This window comes from Carettochelys insculpta, chromosome 2 (assembly GCF_033958435.1).
Source record: "Carettochelys insculpta isolate YL-2023 chromosome 2, ASM3395843v1, whole genome shotgun sequence".
Taxonomy (NCBI): Eukaryota; Metazoa; Chordata; order Testudines; family Carettochelyidae; genus Carettochelys; species Carettochelys insculpta.
The window spans coordinates 135,537,014-135,560,958 of NC_134138.1; positions in this window are offsets into that span (position 1 = coordinate 135,537,014).

Here is a 23,945-nt window from a genome sequence, read left to right on the forward strand (position 1 = left end):
ACCCACACCCCAGACCATGTCCCGTCAAAAGTAAATGAATTGAGGTAGGTCTACTGCAAGACCCAGTACAGGGCCAGAGATTCAAGGGCAGTGCCCACCAGCTGCCCCTACTATAAAGAACTAGACTGCCTCCTCGGGCCCGAGAAGGTGGGATCCCTGGCCATTGTCTTGGATACAGCTGAGCCAGAGACCAAGCCAGAGATGTTGACAGTGGGCAAGGAACGCCAAGGGCTGGTGATCAGCAACAGTTGCCCATGGAGGGCAAGGACATCGGAGACCATCAGCAATGATGAGTGCTCAAGTGAGGGAGCCCTCGTCATCAACATCCCATCTGGTCTATCCAGCCTGGCCTACTCCACCCATGCCTCCTCTGAGTTCCTGGAGGGACCCCCAGGTAGGTGTCATGCATGCCAGTTGCCCCAGTGCCCAGAGAAGGACAGCTTGGTACCCAGACAGCCACGGCCCCCAGGACCCAGCACCACACAGCCAGGAAAGGACCATGGGCTGCAGAGGGGAACCTGTGCCACCCATGTGGGGAATCCCGGGATATGGACATCACAGGGCCCCCAGGATGTGGAGAGGAGGGACAGGGACACAGTGGCTATTGCACAGGACTAATGGCCCGTTCTCCTCTCGCCTTCTGTCTCCACAGCTTCAGCAGCCGGCAGCCAGACAAGCCCAATCCATGACTCAGGGAGCCTGGCTGGAGAGGAGGAGGCAGGGGACTCTGCCCACACCACAGCCTTGTGGGACCTCATGGGCATGCTGTGGGAGTGGCTCACCATGGAGTGGCAGGCCTGGGACCAGGTGGTGGCCAACCTGGATGCCCTGACCCAGGCTGTGACTGGCCACCTGGCCCTGGCCACTACCCCCTCATGAGCCACATCTGACCTGACCCTATGGCCCCCCAGCCCCCCATCACCCAGTGCCCCCCCCACTTCCCCACCTGTTCCAGTTCCACTGTCCCCCTGCCTCCCAACCCACCCCCCCACCGCTCCAGCCCTCTCACCGATCTCCCCGTAGCCCTGTCCATCCCACATAAGCCTGACCTCACTGACCTGGTCCCAACTCACCTTCCCCTGGCCAGCCTCGTGCAGCTGGCCTGCATGCTGCAGGCCAGGACCGGCCATGAGGAGGCTGCACCCCTTGCTCCCCACTCCCCATGCTGACTCTGGCAAGGTTGTGAGGGCCACAGCCCACCAATACTTCTACCTCCCCATGCTCCCGGCCCCAGCCCAGCCCTAACAGTGCCCCCCCCCCCGGAATACAGGGGCAGCCACAGGCAATGGGGATCTTGTCCCTCAACCCCCATTGAAGGGTAAGGCTCCCCACTCCAATCCTCGTCCCTCCTGGGGCATTGCAGTCCACCCACACTGGGCTGCACCACCCCGTCTGCAGTTTCCTGGGCCCCCTATAAATAGTTCCCACCAGCCCCCAGTTCCTAGTTTCCCTAACCTGCCTGTACATAATTCCTATAGTTATGGAGTGGCATAGACAGTTATAAAGTGCTCAGTAAACTGTTTATTGGTGTATAAGCCGGTGTCTCCTGTGCAGGTGTGGGAGTGGGGTGTTGTTATGCTTAAATGAAACACACAAGATATTTTATAGGGGAAAAGGCAGTATGCCACATTTATTCAGAATACAACAGTAGCACATGTTTTTTCAGTTACTCACACATGTACACCATGCACACAGTCCTGCCAGACAATGTTATAGTCACCAATCCAGAGCCAGGATCAATCTAGCAGCCATCTAGATAGATCACAGAGGGGGAGCAGGGCCTTGTCAGTCATGATCTGATGCCCTCCTGGAGTTGGTGGCAAGATGACCACAAAGTCCCATGTCAAAGCACCCTGCTTTTATAGTCCTTTTCTCCGGTGAAGTCTGCTGTGTTAGTCTGTGACTGGTGTGTTATCTTTTGGATACCGATCGTTCTTAAAACATATCGGAAAGACTCATCCTGTAATCAGTTGTCTTTAGGAGTGCCTGCTCCATGCTTTAGAGTCGTCAATCTGCCAATCTGATCACTTCTTGACCATGGGTATGCACTGATGGTTCTTTTCTGATGTCGTTAAATCTGTCTTCACTCATTCTTTGCCCCTCCTTTCTTCGCCATCTGGCTTGGGGGATAACTGTCTCACCTTTATCTCAAGACAGACATATCACTTTCACATGTAAACAATTCTTACAAGGACTGTCAGAAAAAAGCACAGCAAAAGGCATTATAAATCAAACAATTAAGGCTTCAGCCTTCAACATCCCTCTAAACTTATTAACATAGACGTAATACCAAAACTCTGTCTCTTCACCTACTAAACTCACTAAATTTTAAAACAAAGAGATGTACATTCAATTAAAGAACTTAATCAATAAAATGTTAAATGCGTTAATATGTGACTTTACATTGCTACATTATTAAACCTAAATTCAAAATATAAAGAGAATAACTTCAAAAACTTTCAACTCCAACAGTGTGTGTGTGCATCGTGGTGGTAGTGGGGTGTCTGTGTGCATGGGGCTGGGGGATTGTATGTGCATGGGGGGAGCAATTCAGACCCCAGGCAAAGGCCTGGCGCAGGGCCTCCTCTACTTGCACCCTGTCCTGCTGGGCCTGGTGGCACGGGACAGCAGGTGGCTGATCCTGACTGTGCCTTGCTTCAGTGGCCCAACCCTCCATGAAAAGCTTGTGCTTTGCCTCCACCAAGTTGTGCAGGGTGTAGCACACCCCTACCACTGCTCGGACATTGGGGAGGCCCACATCCAGCCTGGTGAGGACGCATCTGAAAAGCCCCTTCAAGCAGCCGAATGCCCCCTCCACTGTATTGCAGGCCCAGTTAAGCAAATTATTAAAAACAGCCTGGGTAGGCTGGGTGTGACTCATGTACAGCCTCATGAACCATGCCTGCAAAGTATAGACACAGTGCAGAACAGCATCATTGTGTCCCCAGTGGGGAGCACCTGCCAGGAGATGAATGTTCTCTCGGCCATCCAGCATCCCAGTCCTGAGTTCTGGAACACCCTGGCATCGTGGGTGCAGCTGGACTGGCCCACACGGATTCCTTTGCATCCACGAGCACCTGCAGGACCACAGAGTGGTAGATCTTGTGATTCACACAGGCTGCATCCTTAACTGTGGGGCCCAAATGGTGATGTGTGTGCAGTCCAGCACCCCAAAGCAGTTCAGGAAGCCCAAATCCTCAAAGCCCCAGAGGACATCTTCCAGGTCCCTGACATGGATCAGCAGCCACAGGAAGACCTTCTTGATGGCCCGGATGACCTACAGTGCATGGGGAGGAGAAGGCACTCGTGAGTGTGGGGTGGGGAGCAGCATGCCCCCCTGTCTCCATCCCTGTTGCCCTGTCACAGTCCCCACCTCCTACAGGGCATGCCTCACTAGGGCACCATCCTACTGCCCCCCACATGCTCACCTGTCTCTGTCTTTTCCCCGATTCCTGGTGGGAGCTGGTTCCTTGGTACCCAACGGTACCCTTACTGGGGGTCCCCTTTACCCTGTACCCCACATGTGGTTGGGGTGTGACCTGAGCATGGCTTACCTCATTCAGGACAGCCCTGACAGTGGCTCAGCCCACCCTGAGCTGGTGGCCGACGGATTGGTGATTGTTTGGTGTGGCCAGTTTCCACAGGGCAGTTGCCACCCTTTTTTGCAGGGGGGAAGTGTGCATCTTGTGAGTGTCCCGCTGGTGCTGGAAGGCTGGGAGCTAGTCTGTGGAACAGCTACAGGAACGTCCCTTTGGTCATCCTGCAGTTCTGCAGCCACTGGTTATTACCCAAGTCCTCCAGCAACCAGCCAGTCCTACCAGTCACCCCTTGTGGGGAAGCCCAGGGAAATGTGTGGAACCCCCCTGAGTCCACTGTAACACTGAGGCCTTGATGGTGGGGGGAGCTGCTTGGGGTCCCTGGGTGAGCCCAGGATGCCTCCTGCAGTAACTCTGCCTGCTTAGTGTGTGCAGGCTGAGGATCCTAGGCAGGGGGAAGGGGGACACCCTTTAAAGAAGAAACTGGTGACAGCCCCAGAAGGGCTTGGCTGCCATGTGACCCTGACCATGGGATCTCCTGACCCTGTACTTTCGAAAGGGCACTTTGGGACATGTGGGCACTCTCTTTCAAAAGTTAGGTGGGGCCTTTTGAGGTCTTGGGCCTTTGGTCCCCATTTGTCAGTGTGGATGCTCCTTATCGAAAGGCTGTCTTTCGACATTTATTTTCAAAAGGTCATAGCACAGCCTGTGTGCAGAGATTTATGCGGAGCTAGTCTACAGAAACTAAGCCACTCTGCACTGGATAGGGAAAGATGGAAGGAAATAGTGAGAGAGACATCAGACACCAACAGGCACTGAGCCCACAGTTATTGATGATGATGAAGATACATAGCAGTCTTATTCCAAAATAAACTATTTTCCTTGTAAAGGAACTGGAGGTGATTCCTTGTTTCCTTACAGGTTATAGTAGAGTAGATGTGTGTGGATGTGTGCTTGCTTCAACAAGACAGAGAAAGATAGGGACAAGCTGTGATGATGATGATGATGATGATGATGATGATGATGATGATGGCTTCAGAGAAGTGGGATTAGAAGTATGATCAGTAAAGGTTTGAACTAATTGCAGTTTATACTCCAAGCAAGTAGATAAAACTGTCAACAAAGTGTTCCAATGATCTAATTAAGAAGCAAAAACTCATGTAATACAATCTTAATTAGTCACTATAATATAATTTGTTTTTGATGAATAATCTAACATCTAAATCAGCCTTCTGTATATAACTACCAACTCTTTCTTCTTCCTCTTTTGTATCATTGCATCAAGTTTATGTGGAAGAAAAATCTCCCTTAAGACCGTACCTCATGATATTTGTTTATCAGATTGCCTGCTTGTTAGTTTCTGTCAAGCAAATCATTTTTAAATATAGTTATCCTAGAAATATAGATATAATTTTGAAAGTTAATTCAAGTTTTGTGATTTATTAGAATATTTTAATGAGGATTCCCCCTACAATAAAAATGACCTTCTTTGTAATAAATGTGTGAACAATTATCTCAGAGTCTTCTTCGATTGTCAATGGCAATAATGAGAGTCTAAATACCGGTCCACACAGATTAAAAGCAGTCCAAATAATTACTTTTGACTCATCCTATTTGGCTTAATCTCAACTGAAATAAACCAGACTGATTGTTTGAGTAAGTTGAAGAGAAATTAGATCTCTCAAGAACAGAATGCACCAAATTTATTAAAACATGGTCTCTTCTACTGTATATTCTCTGAGCTACGGAGACAGTAACTAAAGCTCATCTGCTCACCTCTTCTAAATAGAATAGAGGGGTGCCATGTGAGCGGAAACTAAGGGATTCTAAAATCTACAGAAGTGTGTTGACTGATGTCTCCACAGTATATTCTTTCCTGTCAAGGATTCTTCAGCAAAGACTACTTGATTTGAATCTCATGGAGACATAAAAGTTGCAGGACGAGGGAGTAGCTACCTACATTTGGTGGCATCATCTCCCTCAGATCAGTGAAGCTTATCTATGTGGAAAAATCATTCCCATCAGTGGCAATGGTCAGTGGCCAGGCCCTGGCAATTGTGCTTATGTAGAAGTTGTGCTGACAAGCAGTCAATAAATCTGTCTTTGGATACAGGTTATTTGTCTGATTGGCACTGGCTTCTGCAATTTTTCCAGATATTTGCTCAAATTGTTGGGCATTTGCAAGTTTAAGGATGCCCCAGGTGAATGATTTGAAGTAGTGTCCCCAAATGGAAATTCAGAGTAACTCACTGGTAAAAAAGGTTTCCAACAGGAATATACTTAACTGTATCTATCACCAGCATCAAACCCTATCTGAAATACCCTAACAACTTCCAGACTGGCTAAAATCTTGAGTGCTGCTATTAACAGTTAAATTATAATGCAGATGTAGGGCTGCAGCCACTCTTCCTTAAATAAGCTTCCATTCAAGTTTCAGATATATATTACAGCCTGTCTGTCAAGAAATAATAATATTACTTCTAACATGCTTTTTAATATTCTGTGGCTCCCTAAACATATAGTCACCACAGTTAGTTATCAGCAGAAACTAAATCCAGGATCTTTAGTACCAAAGCACATGCCTTTGCCACTTTAACAAAAGAACATCTTTAGCTGTGAGCCAATTATGTAGTTTCTGGACCACCCAGCAAAGAAAGACATGATGTTGTGCATGAGGACAGTATATGGCACCATAACAAATGTATTTACCTAACATACTTTTGGTAGTGTGTAACTATTCACAGTAAACAATATGGTAAAACATGGTGGTATTAGTATTAATACTATTATGTCTATGAACAGCAGTTGAATCAATTTGCTATAGAATCATAGAATACTAGAACTGGAAGGGATCACAAGAGGTCATCAAGACCACTACCCTGCCCTCAAGGCAGGACCAAACACCATCTACATCATCCCTGTTAGATATTTGTCCAGCTAGTTCTTAAATATCTCCAATGATGGAGATCCCACAACTACCCTAGACAATTTAGTCCTGTACTTATCCGTACCGACAATTAGGATTTTTTTTCTAATGTCCAGCCTAAACCTCTCTTTCCGCAATTAAGCCCATTACTTCTTGTCCTCTCTCCTTAAAGTTCATGCATACCACTGAGCATTATAAACAGCATATGGGGGGCATGAAAGGCATTACCGAACAGACACATTGATTCCATGAAGCCATTCACCACATTTTAAGTGTGAGATTATAAGACATTTGGTGAAGAGATTCTTTTATTAATCAATTGAACAATAGAAAAGAAAGTATGAATAGGATAGGGATGGAGTAGAAGTCAGGATACCTTCATTATCCTTTTAAATTTTTTAGTGATTTGCAGTGTAATATTGTCACCCTCTCTGTTTCCTACCCTTTTCCTTATCTAACTATAAGCTCATTGGGACAGAAACTATTACTGTGTGTTTGTGTAGAGCTTGGTATAATGTCTAGGTTTTGGGACCCCTTCCCAACGGAAGTCCCATGGATGTCCAAGGGTTGCAGAAAGTGGGCTGCCTTCCAAATATGAAGGGTAGCTGTGACATAAGCAGATAAACCCGCCAAATAAACAGCCATAGACAAACTAATGTCAGTAGCAGGAATGAGTGATGGAGTAGCAGGTGCTGCTGCTAACTCTATAAAATGCCATAAGAGTCCCAGCACATTACAACAAACAGGGACATATGATTGCCCTGCCAGATTTAACTCTGGAATGGTAGAGCACAGATGAGCAAACTTTTTATGTTGGGCCCCACTTTTTGTCCCTGCAACTAGCAGGGCGCCCAACCTGTTTAATGTAGTCCAGACCAACAGAAATTTCATTTATTTTCATATGAAAAAACAAAAAACCTTTCAGCATGTGCAAGAAAATAAGCATGTCAAATGTAAAAACTATTAATCTGTATATAAATGTAAAACCAGCAACATATTTCAACATTTTAAATGGAATGGACGAGCTTGAGACTCAGCAGCCAATCATGCTGCTCCCTGCTAATGAAATTTCATGCCCTCCACACAGTAGAGGAATGATGATGTGTTAATAACATTCAATAGAGGGATCACCACCTAAATTAAATATTGTCCCAGTTTAGGTGGACAATAGAGTGGGATTGAAACTACACATACTTTTTCCACTATAATATAATCACAGTGCAAGTGATTAAGCAATGCAACACTGAGGCTGTTTCTACACAGGCCACTTCCTTTGGAAGTGGCATGCTAATACAGTGAGCGCAAGATGCTAATGAGGCACGGATGCAAATTCCCCATGCCTCATTAGCATAATGTCACGTGATTTGGAGTCCAGAAGACTGTTCCTCTGGACTCCAAAACTCTGTGTAGATGCACGGCTGCTAGGGGTGCTTCCAGAATGACGTGCTTCTTCTGGAGGCCCTTCTTCCCAAAAATTTTTGGAAGAAGGGGCTTCCAGAAGAAGGACTTCCTTCCAGAAGCCCCCCGACCCCCCGGACCTCACTTCTACATGGTGTTTTGGAGTCTGGAAGAACGGTCTTCCGGACTCCAAATCACATGATGTTATGTTAATGAGGCTCGGGGAATTTGCATCCACGCCTCATTAGCATCTTTCTCTCCCTGTATTAGCATGCCACGGAAGTGGCCTGTGTAGAAATGGCCTGACTGTGTAAGCCAACTTCACAATCAGCCAAAAAGAAACTGATGTAGTGTGTGAACTGTTGTGACAATTGGTTTTTGACTGTTCATTTCTTAGGCATGGGAAGTAGGACAAGCTATTTTCAGTAGCAATGTTATAATCATGGGCCAAAGAACTAGACGGAGAAAATAAATTAGTTCAAGTATAATAAGCCATATTAACATAATTTGAGAACTGTGTTAAACTCATGCTTGTTAAAAATAGAATATGTAGAACTGGAAATTAATGAAGCAAAATTGGTATGCACACTACTAGGCCTAACTAGTGGATATAATAATGAGGGCATGGGCTGTATCATTCATCACCCACTTTTTGGGCCTTTAAAAGAAACTTTTTGGAGAAGCTAGAGAAAAACAGAATGAGGCTTCTGGATCCAGCTTCTCCATTATATATGTAAACTCCAGATTCATGGCTGATGGAAGCTGGGGGTGGGAAGGGCATGTGGGGGAAAAAGGGCAACTGCCCAGGTGCTTGGCAATTCAAAGGAACCTAGTTCTCTGGCTGCTGCCAGAGTCACAGTTGCCCTGGGCTCTTAAAATTGCCACCAGACTGCCCTGCCAGATACCAAGCCTCATGCTCCTAGCAGCACTAAGGGCTGGAGCGGGGGAGTGCACCACGCTCCTGGCATCTAAGAGTGTGATCAGGGTAGAGTCAGTCCACCTATCCTTACTGCCCAGGGGCTCACGGGGGCTGTCGGACCCACTGGAAACTGTACCATCTTCTAGGACCCTGAGCTTCTTTGCCTTAATTCTGAGGGATGTCCTGACGATTCACACCAGAACGAGGGATCCAGATGACACCCGTACCCCCATCAGATCTGGCTGAATCCAAATCACCATCCGAGATAAAACAGCTAGCTTTTCTTTTCACCAAAAGGACAGTTATTGTCATCTTTGATATCATCTGACTATTGAACATGGCTTTTCCACATTTTTTCCAGCTAAAGGAAAGGCAACAAGGAACCTTGTTAAATAAGTGATGTACTTAATACTTTACATTTCAAAGGCTTTAACTGTTTTTTTTTATTTTTTTTGTGTGTGTTAAATAAAATATTAAAAGCCTTTTTAATGGTGTGTTTGCCGTAGAACTATATGGTCTGAGGTCTCTATATACCAAACCCCAGGCCTTACTGTGTTTTATAAACATCTTTGGCCCATTTATTCCATTTAAATTAATTTAACACAACCTATGCTGGGGGAAGTATGTATTATCATATTACTAAGATCAAAACCACTCCTCTCAAGTCCGTAAGTATTGTTACATAGGGAATGTGCTATCACAGAATGCCACAATTAATGCAATATTACCCTCCCGTAGGCAAAGTCAGCTATGGTTTTGGGATGCCAACACATCTATTTTGGAGTGATAAGCACTTCAGAATAAACACAGCTATATGTCTATAGAGCAATCATGCTTATAACAGTTCTGTAAGGTTGTGAGATGTGGACAAAATGGTCATTGCCACATTAGGAAACTTGATCAGTTTGCTGTTTGCTTTCTTTGGTTTGTTTGAATGGTTCAATCATTGAACAAGATTCCTATTTGTGAAATACCTAATAATGCCAGATGTCTGGCTTTCAAAGTACTGTATGCTCATAACAACTCAGCATCGTTGGTCTGAGTATTTCACTTACATGGCTGACTTGAGAATACTTAAGGCCATATTTTATGGCAAGCTAGAGCACCCAATCTCATGGTGGCCAGTATAACCAATATAAAGACACATTGATGTCGATCTCAAAAGGATGTCAGATTGACCAGAGAAGTAGGAAGCACCTGTCCAAAAAAATTCAAGGAGGTGGCAGATTTAATATTACCATTAAAACCTCTTACATAAGACACTTTAACGCCTTCTCTGGAAAAGCTGAACAGTGCAAAACAATCATAAAACAACCTGCAGTGGTCACGCACAATTTCGTTTGTCCCACAATGTAAACACATTTGTGATATTCACATTAGTCTGACTTCACATATCTATGCTCAGCCATTTTTTTTCTGAATCCTCGTACAGTGACATCAGTCTGAGAGTCAACATAAGGACCAAGTGGTCCAGATTCCAGAGGGGATCTTTTGGGGATGTTACTGGAATATTATTTTTCCTAACAATTAATAATCAAGAAAAGGAAGATGAGACTGTCAGTTTATTTCTGGATAGCAATAAGTTCCAGTCAAGGATTACAAACGTTGGGCATTATAGCACTTACTTTAAGTTAATAGTGGCATGTGTATTCTTTTAACCACATATATTGTGACTGTGAGGGGTTTATAAGTATAATTATACTTCTAACTGTGCAGATAATTGCAGTTCCTGATCTGTGGATTAAGTAACTTCCTTTGTGGTACAAGTTGCAATTAAAAGAATAAGACATCCAAAATGGAACTTAAAAGGGATTTACATACAGCTTAACTATTCCCCTGCTAGTCACAACCACAACCACACAGAAGAATAACCTGTTCTCATGCACATCAGACAGTGGTGGGAGTCAGATTTGCCCACCATATGGGGAAAGTGAAGCAGCAAACAAATGGTTTAATGGAAGACTTGTTTATTTATGTACTTATTCATACAATAAAAAGCATGGGAATTAAAACACATAGGTTCCAGAAGGCTGAGAATTGTGTGAGCTTATACATTATATTTGATGCAACAAAAGGCAGCTGCATGAATTAAGGACAGTACAGACAGACTTGGAATAATTACTCTTGTATTACAATAAAGAGAAATTCCATAGTCTTGTTTGTAAAGATTTTTTACAAGCCCATAAGGAAATAAATAAACTGGACAAATTTTGTGAAAAATATCAGAAATATTAATATCAATGTTTAATTTAATTTACTTTGTGTTCATGATTCATATTTCCTTCTTGAGAATTTTCTAGTGCACGTATTTACTAGTAAGAATCATTACAGAAATGGCATGTTTAGAAGCAAATAGTTTGTAAAATTAAAATTAATCTTTTGAAATTATATCATGAATTCTGGCTCCAGATCCTCATTATAAACTACATTCATCTATTCAGTGAACAGAAACAATACCATGTGAAGCTTTTTGTCAAATCAACTAAGCCCAAATTTTGCATATCCTGTACTCAAATTGTCAGATCTCTGTTCAGCTTTAATACATTTGGTATGACAGCAGAGACAACAGGCATGTAAGATATTTGCTATGTCTACATTAGCCAAAAACTTCGAAATGGCCATGCAAATGGCCATTTCAAAGTTTACTAATGAAGCTCTGAAATACATATTCAGCGCCTCATTCACATGCGAGCAGCCACGGCACTTTGAAATTGATGTGGCTTGCAGCTGCGTGGCTTGTCCAGAAGGGGCTCCTTTTCGAAAGGCCCCCAGCTACTTTGAAGTCCTCTTATTCCTATGAGCAGATGAGAATAAGGGGACTTTGAAGTAGCCAGGGTCCTTCTGAAAAGGAGCCCCATCTGGACAAGCCACACGGCTGCGAGCCGCATCAATTTCAAAGTGCTGCGGTTGCTTGCATGCTAATGAGGCGCTAAATATGTATTTCAGCGCTTCATTAGTAAACTTCAAAATGGCCATTTGCATGGCCATTTCAAAGTTCTTGGCTAGTGTGGACATAGCCATTGAGGAGTAAATGAGAACAATGGCAATCATTCCCCACATAAAGATCCCTGAGAGTAATGATGGGCTCTCGCATGTCCTCATTCAGACTCCTGTCATGCAGTGTTGCAAGACTAAGCATTCTTTCACCTTCTCTCTAACATTTGTAGTAAGGTGTGGGGATGTCATCTTGTATCACTAATTTCAGAATTACTGTACAACCAATATGTTCCCAACACTAAAAGAAGCAACTCTCCACAGAAGCAATCTCTACTCCTGCCAAGAAGTCTCAGTACCTGGAAGAAACAGATAAATAGACAAAAGGCAGATGAGATGATGGTAATGCTGAGGAAGTGTTTGAAAAAACTTACCAGTATGCTAACAGCCTTAACGTTGCAGCACATTAAGGTAGCACGTAGCTTGAAGTTAGCTACCTCACCTCACAGATTCCCAGTGTGGTACCTGCTTAGGAGCTAAGGGAATCCTTTTGTTGGCTCTAGGCTGGAAAATCACTATCCAATCTACCTTGGGTTTGAAGAATCTCTTTCTCTCACCATGCACACGCGGACACACTCAGTGAAGCACATGGAGAGTATCCATATCAACAATAATGGTCACCACATTACAATAGGTTTCAACTGATCCAAATCTGGCCTATGTGGATGGAAACTCGGCCATTTCTGTTCTGTGATATTCAAATAGTGCAATACAGTGGATCTACCTGCTACCTGCAATTGAGGACTTTCTTAATGAAGAAACCTAGTACTAGCTAAAAGAGAAGACTAAGGCAGATCTTGGGAGGATTTAGTCTGGAGAGTAAATACATCTTCAAAAACTCCAGAAATTATATTCTTAAATAAATAAATAAATATTCGACATTCAAAATATTACACTCCTGTGCCCCAAAACAATAGAGAAGAGAAAAGCACTATTGACCAGTACATAGATAGAATGGTGATAGGTACTATATAAAAACCTATAATCAGTGGATCCCACACTCACAACAAATTGCTCAGGCACAATCCAATAATTAAAACTTCTTTAAAAAATTTCCAGGGGAATAATTTCAAATAATAATTATGTTTTGTGGGCAGGTCATAAGCTGCTAGTGCTGAGTCTGCAAATAGAAAATGGATAAAATCATTTGATATGAATTATTCACTGATTCCAGAATTAAATATCTTGTTATTGATTATAAACTGAAGATACAAGTAACATTCCTCCATAACTGCCCTTCCCCAAAAAATAGACCTAATTAATTTATAACTTTATGAAGACGTAAGGTTCAGACAGTGAGTTTTATCATATTTTGAAGTATCAGCAGTGTTAAATGTATCTGACATAATTATGTAACTAATAAGAGACATTTCCAAAGAAATTTAATTCATTCTTGTAATTGGTAATATCACACTTTACCCAAGAAAGGCACAAAATGCCTTTGTGGGCATATTTGTTTCCAACACAATGCCATGATTTTGGAATCAACTCAAGAATCTAAAGGAACTTAAGTATAATGAAATATGACAGAATAAGTATGTTGGCAAGGGTACACATCCTAGGTAGAAGTTCATTTTAAAATATCCTCCCCTTTTCATTTCTGCATTGCATAATTACATAGGCTCATGCTGCATTATACAGTTCCTTAAAGATTTGTAAAAAGTTGTCCACAGAGAAGTCATTGATGGTCTACAGAGTTCTGGGTCCTGATTCTGCAAATATTTAAGCACATACTGAATTTTAATTATGTGAGTAGTCCCATTGATTTCAATATGGACAGATAAGTATGGACATTTGCATGCATAAGTATTTGCAGGATCAGGGCTAGTCAATATGGTGCTGGCTGTCCTCCATATGGCAAGTCAACTTGTATACTAAATGCTTTCCTAATATCATTTTCCCACAAAAGCAATTTGCTGTAGCTGTTGCAGGGATGTTACAGAATTTTAAAAAGTTAGGAGAGAGGTACAAGAGACATTCATCCTGTAAAGAGGTGAAAAATTTTACTTTACTTCTGCCAGATTGTAATAATTATGCTGCTTCTGCAACCTATCTAGCAACAGATCAAGCCAGGCAATAACATGAAATATTAAGAATAATTCAATAAGAATGATTCAAATGGTGTTTCTACAAGTTCAGGATCAAGACTGTTCAATAACAAAAGACGCAAAAATATAGGATTTCCATGTCCTAATAGATGGTCCCTAGTAAAAGAATTATTTTTTTCTGACAGTGAACCCAAATGTTCTTGTGTTCACTTTTGTTCCATTGCTCCTAATCATATACTTTTGTACATACCACACCAACTGAACCAATTCCTCTCTCTCTAATGATATCACCTTTCTAACGTGTACATAGCTGTCACATATCCTTCTTTGTTCTTTTCTGCATTCCCTCTGTGGACAGAAAAAACTTTACTCCAAGTCCAATATGTACCATTCTCCATGTCACTTTGGCTCATTCATGGAGCTGAGTGGTTTAGAATTAATAAACAAAAATCTGCTTTCTTTTTTTTTCCCATACCCAAAACTCAGCTGGAATCCAGACCAGAGCAGGTAATTTAGAAAACATTTTTAGTGCTTATGAATAAACACTCACTCGTCCAGAGATAGGGACAAATGCCTGTACTTATCTTTTTGACCTGTGAACGGTATTTTCTTTTGTGTGCTGTTTCTGTGGTATAACAGAGATTGATAGGTAATCTCTGAAATGACTTTAACACTCCCCTTCTGCAGGTTCAAAGAGAGGAGTCTTCAGTCACTCCATACTCTTTTGCAGTGGTGTTTCACAAGGTCCCGTCCTTTGAAAAAATCCATTTGAAGTCATTGGGACAAATAGTGAGACATCTCAAGGTAACAAATACTGACAGTAAGTAAACAGCGTTCAGCTGTACGTCTCCTTTACAATGAACACAAACAACATAATCTCCCCACTCGCCTTCCACGGCTGCCACCTCTCTCCATACCGCAGTAATTCTCTGAGGCTGGGTCTACATTTGCCACCAACTTTGAAGGGGGAATGTTAATTGGGGCAAGGGGAGATTACTAATGAAGTGCTGTGGTGAATATGCAGCACTTCATGAGGCAAATTCTTCCCCACGGCAACGTTGGAGCATCAAACTTTGAAGTGCCAGCACGTGTATAGCCATGGACACTTTGAAGTGCTCATGCTAGTTCAAAGTGCTTTTACTTCATTAGTAATCTCCCGTTGCCCCAATTAGCCTGCCCCCTTTGAAGCTGGAGGCAAGTGTAGACAAGCCCTGAGAGTATCAGTAAAATAGTTGGCAAAAAAAGAACTGATGCATAAAATACATGTATCCTCCGAGAAAAGGTCTAACAGAAATTGAGCTGGGTGGTGAAAATAAACATAGGGCCTTACCACCAAACTTAGTTTAGACAGCAAGAGATAGCATGGTAAACATACGTAACATAGTAAATGACATAGGGAAAATAAGACACACAACACTGTCATAACATAATGGAGAAAAATACATTTGATTAAATTTAAAATAATAAAAGCTGCTAAAAGTCAATATTGTTTTTGCACAAATCCAAATTAACCTCTGGAGTTAATTGTTACAAAATATGATGGTGCTTAGTCAGATTCAAAAACAGGGTTGAACATGTAAGTGGATAATGAAGCCAGCTATAATTTCTGCACAGAAGATGAGACAAAAATAAATCACACAGTGAAAATCAGATCTCGTACTCTAGACTATAAATGAAATACTAACTCTTTTCTTCCTTATTGTGATGTATTTGTACATTATGAGATTTTGCCACCTTTTTGATGCCTGTGATATTCATTGCTGTTAGTGACAGGATACTGAGCTAGCTGTGCCATTCGTCTCAGCTGGGATTCCTACATGTATCTTTCATATGAACTTTTCGGTATGGAAACATAAGTCTCATTTTAACTGGTGAAAACAAAAAGTAGTCAAGTAGCACTTCAAAGACTAGCAAAATAGTTTATTAGGTGAGCTTTCGTGGGACAGACCCACTTCTTCAGACTATAACCAGACCAGAACAGACTCAATATTTAAGACACAGAGAACCAAAAACAGTAAGCAAGGAGGACAAATCAGAAAAAGATAATCAAGGTGAGCAAATCAGAGAGTGGAGGGGTTGGGGGGAAGGTCAAGAATTAGATTGAGCCAAGTATGCAGACGAGCCCCTATAGTGACTCAGAAAGTTCCCATCACGATTTAAACCATGTGTTAATGTGCCGAATTTGAATATAAAAGGCAGCTCGTCCACTTCTCTCTCTAAAACGGTGCGATAATGTCTCTTCAGTAACACACATACCTTGAGGTCATTGACAGAATGGCCCATCCCATTAAAATGTTGACTAACTGGTTTGTGGATCTGGAGTGTTTTGATGTCTGTTTTGTGCCTGTTGACCCTTTGTCTAAGGGAGTTAGAAGTCTGTCCAAGATGCTTTGTATATTGGACAGACTTCTAACTCCCTTAGACAAAGGGTCAACAGGCACAAAACAGACATCAAAACACTCCAGATCCACAAACCAGTTAGTCAACATTTTAATGGGATGGGCCATTCTGTCAATGACCTCAAGGTATGTGTGTTACTGAAGAGACATTATCGCACCGTTTTAGAGAGAGAAGTGGACGAGCTGCCTTTTATATTCAAATTCGGCACATTAACACATGGTTTAAATCGTGATGGGAACTTTCTGAGTCACTATAGGGGCTCGTCTGCATACTTGGCTCAATCTAATTCTTGACCTTCCCCCCAACCCCTCCACTCTCTGACTTGCTCACCTTGATTATCTTTTTCTGATTTGTCCTCCTTGCTTACTGTTTTTGGTTCTCTGTGTCTTAAATATTGAGTCTGTTCTGGTCTGGCTATGGTCTGAAGAAGTGGGTCTGTCCCACAAAAGCTCATCTAATAAACTATTTTGCTAGTCTTTAAAGTGCTACTTGACAGCTTTTTGTTTTGATAGTGTATAGACTAGCACGGCTTACTCTCTGTTACTATTTTAACTGGTGATGTCCCTTTTTTGTTACCTCAGACTATTAAATTAGTTTTGCATCTTTCATTGTTATGATGCTTCCTTTTTTCACTCTGAGGTGTCACTTACAAATTGTCTCTTTTTTCTGCTCTGCCTATTGGTGATTCTAATTCTGGTCTGATATTAACTGGTGCTCATCCTTTGAGCTTTTTACAATTATAATTTGTGTTACTTTAGTATCTAAATTTCCCTCAGGTGATGGAGCTAGGCATAGCACAAATACTTTGTAGGAAATGGAGCTTACAATCTAAAACTTTATCCACCACTGCCTCCTGCAGTGCCAATGGAGTTATAGCTGTCCCCAACTCTGGCCACTTTTTGCCTCTGGTGGCCGTTATGTAGTATAATCAGCCCTGATGTCCAGCTGATATACCCTGCTGCGCCAAGTGGTTGTTACAGGGCACAGCAGCAACCCCTTTCCATTTTATGAGAAACAACCACATTCAAAGCACATCTTATTGTATTGGCACAACCAAACCCTTGATTTGCTTTAAGATATGATAAAAGAAAGCTATATATCGAATGTGGTGGTCCTACCTCTCACCATGCAGGAGTAGTTATTGAACAAACAGACAAACACACTCACATAGACTAGACAGACAAACAATCTCAGACGTATTAGATAGCATATTGACTGACTACATTGGTATTATGTTTTAAAGCACTACTTTAATCCTTTATATTATGTGTTGATTAAGATTGGTCTAAATGTAATAAACATCAATATGAAATCACAATAGAAAAGAAACAGTAAGTTAAGGTATTTTTCAGTTTGCACCTTCAGAAATTCTCCTCCACCCAGTGATGCATATATCTCACCATTAGGGAAAAATAAAAACCACATACTGGCTGGATCTACACGAGCCCTTTCCTTTTGGAAGAGACATGGTCATGAGCGGGTGTTAGGAAGAAGGGGCTTTTGAAAACTGGGGTGTCCTTGCAGAAGGTCCCCATGTCCACTGGTGGCAAGCGATTAGAAAGCTGCACTTTCAAATCACCATGGCTGCCATTATGCTAATGAGGCACTGCATATTCATGGGACTGCCTCATTAGCATTTTTCGAACCTTCTCATTAACGTACCCCAAAAGGAAGGGGCTCGTGTAGCCCCAGCCATAAAGGATAAATAAAGCCCCACTTTTTCAACTTTGCTGCAATAGGGCTTTAAGCTTTCCAATATCCCTTCCCCAGATTACCTATAACCAGCCCAAGCAAACCAGACTTCTGTCACCCTATTTTTTATTCACAGCCGTGTGGGGTGGGGAGAAACACATTCTTTTAAGTTTGGGAAAGTGCACAACGGCTGATGAGATTGAGGTTAGGTAGACATTATGCAACGAAGATAAAATACAAATAATAAAGTAGACCAGGTTGGAGCAACAACAGCAAAAGTGTAATTTATTACTTGTTTGCCTTGTTCTGACTTTGGAGATTGTTAACAACTTCAGAAATAATATCTAACAAAAGGCTTAATCGTTATACATAATTAAATAGAATGTAAGAGGGCCTCAAATGCCTGTGGGAGAAAGAACCTACTGAGCATGTGGGAGTTACATATATAACTATGGTTCAGTTCAAATACATGGTTTGGTTATTACCCACTCATTAAACTGGCTGAAGTCTTCAGTACGTAAATTTAATTCCAGTCCGATTATCAAGAGACATTATAGTTTATTCTTACCATGAGCTCTTTTAACAAAAGACAGTGTGCCTGCTCTGCAAAGGACAGAAATATTTTCCAAAAACTGTTTTGTTGCTCCCTCTTCCGATTTTTCCATCTTGGATATAGTAAACTATTTCAGGTTTCTGAGATCACCTACCATAATCATGCTGCCACTCAGTGCCCCTCAGAATTGATTATTTATACCCTTATTTTCGGTCCTTGAACTGATTGTTAAAAGACTTCTCAAAATTTCCAAATATAGTTTCCTGAAATTAGGTTTTCAAAATTAAATAAAGATTTTGAAGACCTTCTGTACCCAAAGGGATCTCCTTTCATTTACTCAAAGTTACATTCCTTTTAAATGGGGACTTGTAAGAGAAATCATTTCTTAGATCAACTAATATTTTTATCAATGATCTAGAAGAAAATATAAAATCATTGCAAGTAGGGTGTTTGGAGGACACAAAAGTGGAATACTGCATCTACTTTCTTTTGTCCATGCTTTAGAAAGGATGATGTGAAATGGGAAAGGATTCATAAAGGAGCTATAAGAATTTATTGAAAAACTGAAAAAATAGCCCACCAATGAAAGACTTAAGATCAATTTCTAATTTCTTTGGTTTATTTGAGAGAGGGATAAGAAGTTACCTGATCATGGTCTACACATACATATTGGAGAAACACATTTATGATAGTAAAAGGCTCTATAGTTTACCAGAGAAAGGTGTTACAAGATCCAGTATCTCCAAGCTGAAGCTGGACAAATAAATTAGAGTAAATTGAACATTTATATCAGTGAAGAGTAATCAACCATTAGAACAAAATACCAGGGGCTATTGTAGATTCTTCATCACTTGAAATCTTTAAATTAAGATTGGATGCTTTGCTAAAATATATATTCTGTCCCATCCAGAAATTATAGACTTGATGCAGGAATCATTATTGCTTCTGTTATGTAATTAAGATTACATAATGAAAGTGGTCATTTTTAGCCTTAGAAGTATATTGGTAAAATACTGGCTCCATTTAAATTAATTAGATTTTCCCATTGACTTTAATAGATCCAGTATTTCATCCTTTAAACTTACATTACAGTTGTTTTACGATGTGCTGACAGTGTAAATGGACTTTGAAAGAGGTACACAATTAATGACCTTTCAAATTGCAAAGTGTTGTAAAAGGGTGTTAAATGTGAATGAGAATCAGGTGCACTATTTCTTAAAAACGAGAAATTGGTATGCTTAAAATAAGAAGTTAAGTATGTGTTAATATTTATCTTTAGTCATGAAGTGTAATATAATCTTACAGCTAAATAAGATATATCTGCCAGCTTATCTCTCATATCTACCTATATGCTAAGCAGGATATATGCACCTGGAAAATAAAGAAGAGAAATGGTTTCTTCTCATAAAGATAAAAGCTGATCATCTGAATTTTACACCAAGCATAATTTTAATCACGTTGAAGTGACTAAGGATGGAGATTTCTGTCTTCTGCAATATGTTTAAAAGAGTTAACATTTAAATGGGCACAAAAATTACACTTCTTCTTCTGGCACAGAGTCTTAAACTCTTGCCCCAGTCTCTCAGATAAAATACTGTATAAAAACAAATGGGTCCAATCATGAGCGAGAATAATGAGATATATGTAAAGATTTCTATAAGAGATTACAGAACAAGGGGCAATGGTCTCCAATTACAGAGGGGGAAGAGTAGGTTGGATATTAGGAAAAACTGTTCACTAGGGGGGTGGTGAAGACTTGGAATGTGTTGCCTAGAGAGATGGTGAAATCTTCATAGAATCATAGAATCACAGAGTTCTATGTCTGGAAGCAACCTCAGGAGGTCATCTAGTCCAGCCCCCTGCCTAAAGGACGATAAACCCCAACTAAATAATCCCAGCCATGACTATATCAAGCCAGGACTTAAAAACTTCTAGGGATGCAGATTCCACCACGTCTCTTGATAATGCATTCCAGTGCTTCACCGCCATCCTAATGAAATAACTTTCCCTAATATCCACCTACACCTCTCCCTCTATAACTTCAGGCCATTGCTGCTTGTTCTGCCATCTGTCACCATTGAGAACAGTCTCTCTCAACCCTCTTTAGAGCCCCCTTTCAGGAAGTTGAAGGCTGCTATCAAATAGCCCCTCACTCTTCTCTTCTGCAAACTAAATAAGACCATATCCCTCAGCCTCTCCTCATCAGTCATGTGCTCCAGCCCCCTAATAATTTTCATTGCCCTCTGCTGAACCCTCTCCAATGCATCCTCATTCCTTCTGTACTGTGGAGCCCAGAACTGGACACAGTACTCCAGATGTGGCCTCACCACTGCTGAATAGAAGGAAATAATAACTTGTCTAGGTCTGCTGGAAATGCTTCTCTTACTACACCCCAATATGCCATTAGCCTTTTTGGCTACAAGGCTACACTGTTGACTCATAACCAGCCTCTCATCCACTGTAATTCCCAGGTCTTTTTCTGCTGCACTGCTACTTAGGCAGTCAGTCCCCAGCCTGTGACAGTGCTTCGGATTTTTCCATCCCAAGTGCAAGACTCTGCACTTCTTCGTGTTGAATCTCATAAAATTTCTTTTGGCCCAATCCTCCAATTTATCTAGGTCATTCTGGACCCTGTCCCTATCCTATCTACCTGACCCCCCACCTGAGTGTCATGTGCAAATCTGTTGAGGTTGGATTTCATCCCTTCATCCAGGACATTAATAAAGATGTTGAACAGTACTGGCCCTAGAACTGATCCTTGGAGCACTCCACTTGAAACCTACTGCCAATCAGAGATGAAACTATAGACCACTACCTGTTGGGCCTGTCCATTAAGCCAGTTTTCTGTTCATCTTACTGTCCATGTATCCAATCCATACTTCCTTAACTTACGGGCAAGAATGTTGTGGGAAACTGTATGAGAATCTTTGCTAAAGTCAGGGTATATCCTATCCATTGACTTCGCCATGTCCACAGAGCCAGTTACCTTATCATGGAAGCTCCTCAGATTGGTGAATCCATGTTGACTACTCTTGATCACTTTCCTATCTTCCAAGTGCTCCAAAATGGATTCCTTGAGGATCCTCTCCATGATTTTTCCAGAGACTGAGGTAAGGCTGACTGGTCTATAGTTCTCTGGATTATCCTGTTTTCCTTTTTTTACACATGGACACTACATTTGCCTTTTTCCAATCATCAGGGACCTCTTCCATTCTCCATGAGTTTTCAAAGATAATAGTTTAAGGATCTGCAATTACATCTGCCAATTCCCTCAGTACCTTAGATACATGAAATCCAGACCCACGGATTTGTGTGTGTGTAGCTTTTCTAAATAGCTCTTAACCCATTCTTTCCCCACAAAGGGCTGCTCACCTCTTTCCCATACTGTATTACCTAGTGCCATAGCCAGGGAGCTGATCTTGTCCATGAAGACTGAGGAAAAAAAAGCATTGAGTACTTCAGCCTTTCCCCCACCATCTGTGGCCAGGTTACCTCCCTATCCAGCCTCACACCTTCCCTGATAAACTTTTTATTGTTACCATGCCTGTAGAAACTTTCTTGTTGCCCTTCACATTTCTCGCTAGCTGCCGTTCTAATTATGCTTTCGCTTTCCTGATTACCCCTCGGCATTCTCCAGCCATATATTTATACTTCTCCTTCGTCATCTGTCCAAGTTTCCAATTCTTATTCATATCCTTTTTGAGTTTAAATTTGCCAAGGATTTCCCTTATAAGCCAAACTGGTTGCCCACCATATTTACTTTTCTTACTGTTCATCAGGATGGTTTGTTCCCATGCCTTCAATAAGACCTCTTTAAAATACTGCCAGTTCTCCTGAACTCTTTTCCCCTTTATATCTGCTTCCCAGGGGATCCCGCCCTTCAGTTCTATCAAGGAATCAAAGTTTGCTCCTGTGAAATCAAGGGTCTATATTGTGCTGCTTGTGTTTCTTCCTTTTGTCAGAATCCTGAATTCTACCATCTTATGATCACTGAATCCCAGGTTGCCACCCATTTTTATTTCTCCAACTATTTCTTCCCTGTATGTGACCAGCGGGTCAAGCTGTGCATGGCCTCTGGTCAGTTCCATCAGCACTCGTACCAGGAAGTTATCCCCAACATTCTCCAAAAACTTCCTGGATTGTCTCTGTGCTGCTGTTTTGGTCTCCCAACAAATGCCTGGCTGATTACAGTCTCCCATGAGAACGAGGTCCTGTGATTTGGAAGCTTGTCGTAGTTGTCTGAAGAAATCCTCTTCTACCTCATCTACCTGATCTGGTGGCCTATAGCAGACACCAAACACAACATTGCCTCTGTTTATTCTTCTTCTAAGCTTAACCCAAACACACTAAACTGGCTTTTCTCTCTTCATATACTAGAGCTCTGATCAATTATATTGCTCTTTCACATAAATCACAAATACTCCTCCTTTCTCCCAGCCTGTCCTTCCTGAACAGTTTATACCCTCTCATGACAGTGGTCCAGTTATGTGAGTCATCCCACCAAGTCTCTATTATTTCAATCATCTCATACTTCTTTGACTGTGCCAGGAACTCTAATTCCTCCTGTTTGTTTTCCAGGCTTCTTGCATTTGTGTGAAAACACCTTAGATAATAAGCTAATTGGTCTACTTTCTCTTTTTGAATGTACCTTCTTCCTTCCCCACTTACCTCAGGGTTTATGTCACCATCCTCCAACTAACCTATTTTAAAGCCCTCCCCACCAGGTTTGTAAGACTGCCTGCAAAGATGCTCTTTGCTCTCTTCATTAGGTGGATCCCGTCACTTCCTAGCAATCCTTCTTCTCAAAACAGAATCTGTTGGCTGAAGAAACCAAATCCCTCTCTCCAATAACACCTGCACAGCCACACATTTACTTCCATGATTTGAAGATCTCTACCTGGACCCCTTCCTTCCACATGGAGGATGGATGACAATACCACTTGTGCTCTATATTTCTTGATCCTCCTTCTCAGAGTTACGTAATCCGCAGATTGTTCTTTTCTGTGTCATTGGTTCCTACATGGATAAGTAGGGAGGGGTAATAATCCAGAGATTTGATGATTTTTGGAAGTCTCTCTGTCACATCCTGGATTCTAGCTCTAGCTCCTGGTAAGAAGCAAACTTCCTGATATTCCAGGTCTGGACAGCAGATGGATGATTCCACGTCCTCCTTTGGAGGGAGTCCCTGATCACCCCCACCCATCTTCTTCTTTTGGTGGTGGTGGTCATAGAACTGCCCTCCCTAGGACTAGGCATCCCATGCCTTCCAGCCAATGGGGTCGTCTTCTTCTTCTTCTTCACTGAGAGGTCTCTGCCACAGCATTCTCCACCATATCACTCATGTACAGAGCTTGAAAGCAGTTGTTTACCTCTACAAGAATTGAAGATATCTGAATTGGCTTTCTTCTCCTGGAGGTTACATGCTTCCAGTTTTCTTCCTCAGTTTGTACTGCACTCACTGGTTGCTCAGCCTGCTGTG